This window comes from Cynoglossus semilaevis, unplaced genomic scaffold, assembly GCF_000523025.1.
Source record: "Cynoglossus semilaevis isolate Cse_v1.0 unplaced genomic scaffold, Cse_v1.0 scaffold1099, whole genome shotgun sequence".
In the NCBI taxonomy this organism is placed as follows: domain Eukaryota; kingdom Metazoa; phylum Chordata; class Actinopteri; order Pleuronectiformes; family Cynoglossidae; genus Cynoglossus; species Cynoglossus semilaevis.
In genome coordinates this window covers 21,692-22,750 of record NW_007585140.1, presented here as the reverse complement: position 1 = coordinate 22,750, position 1,059 = coordinate 21,692, and positions in this window count along the sequence as shown.

The window sequence follows — 1,059 nt, the reverse complement described above, 5'->3', positions numbered from 1 at the left end:
CGCTAATCAGCATCCACTGAGCACTTTCAAACTGTCAGCCAACTTCACCAATGTCAAATTGGAGCTAAATTTAAAAGGCTTCCATCTGGAGGGACGCCAACACACGCAGGGCTGAGAATCACGGCGGCGGCGGCGGCGGCAGATGTCCACGAAGGGTTTTAATGGAGTTGAATTAATTTGCGCAGGGTGTAATTTGTCCCGTGGATGTGGGCGGAGTGCTAAGGCGGAACTTCTCCGGGGTCAGGAGTGGTGATGTTGATGGACATCTGCTGAGACGGACTGTAAAAAAGATTAGATTCAACTTTATTGATGCCACGCTGGGAAACATATATCTATATACCTACAGCTGTATGTATGTACATGTATAAATATATCCATATGTTAATCAAACTGTTGCTTTAATTAAATATTTGAAGAGAAGCACTCGTGAAACTAGACTTCACTGACGTTATTCTATCACTGTCCAAAAGAGGGCGCTGACGCTGCTGATCAAAACGGTCGTTAGGTTGAACTGGAGGAAAATGCCTTGATCTGTAACTTTATGATTTTTTATTTTGTATCCAGAGGTTCTGTAATGTTTGACTTCAACAACAGCGAGGGCAGACGTTTGATCTCTTTGTTTCACTGCGTCACCAGGTGAAACCTCACGCTGGCTTTGGTTTTAGCAGCTGGAGAAAATATCATTACACCTTCAAAAAGTTATTAACAAATAAGAGACGGCTGTTGTTGCTGCTGGTGACCTTGGATTCATTCATTCATCGACCTTGGACTGGTGTCTCTGGTGATGCCTTTAGAAAAGCTGAGTTTTGTGTAATTTAATTAGTCAACATGGAGTTTTTTAGGAATAACTCAGTGTTTTGTGATGAGCCATTTTAAAAGATAATAAATGATCTGAGATGTCGTTTCTTTTGAATGAATCTGGGGCTTGAGTTGATGTGATGTTGATCTGTTTGGTTTCTGTGGTTGATTCTGGATCAGTGAAGACACTTCCAACATTTCCTATGAACCAGCGTCAGTGTTGGTGAAGGTGTCACAGCAGGCACAGGTGTGAACGTACAA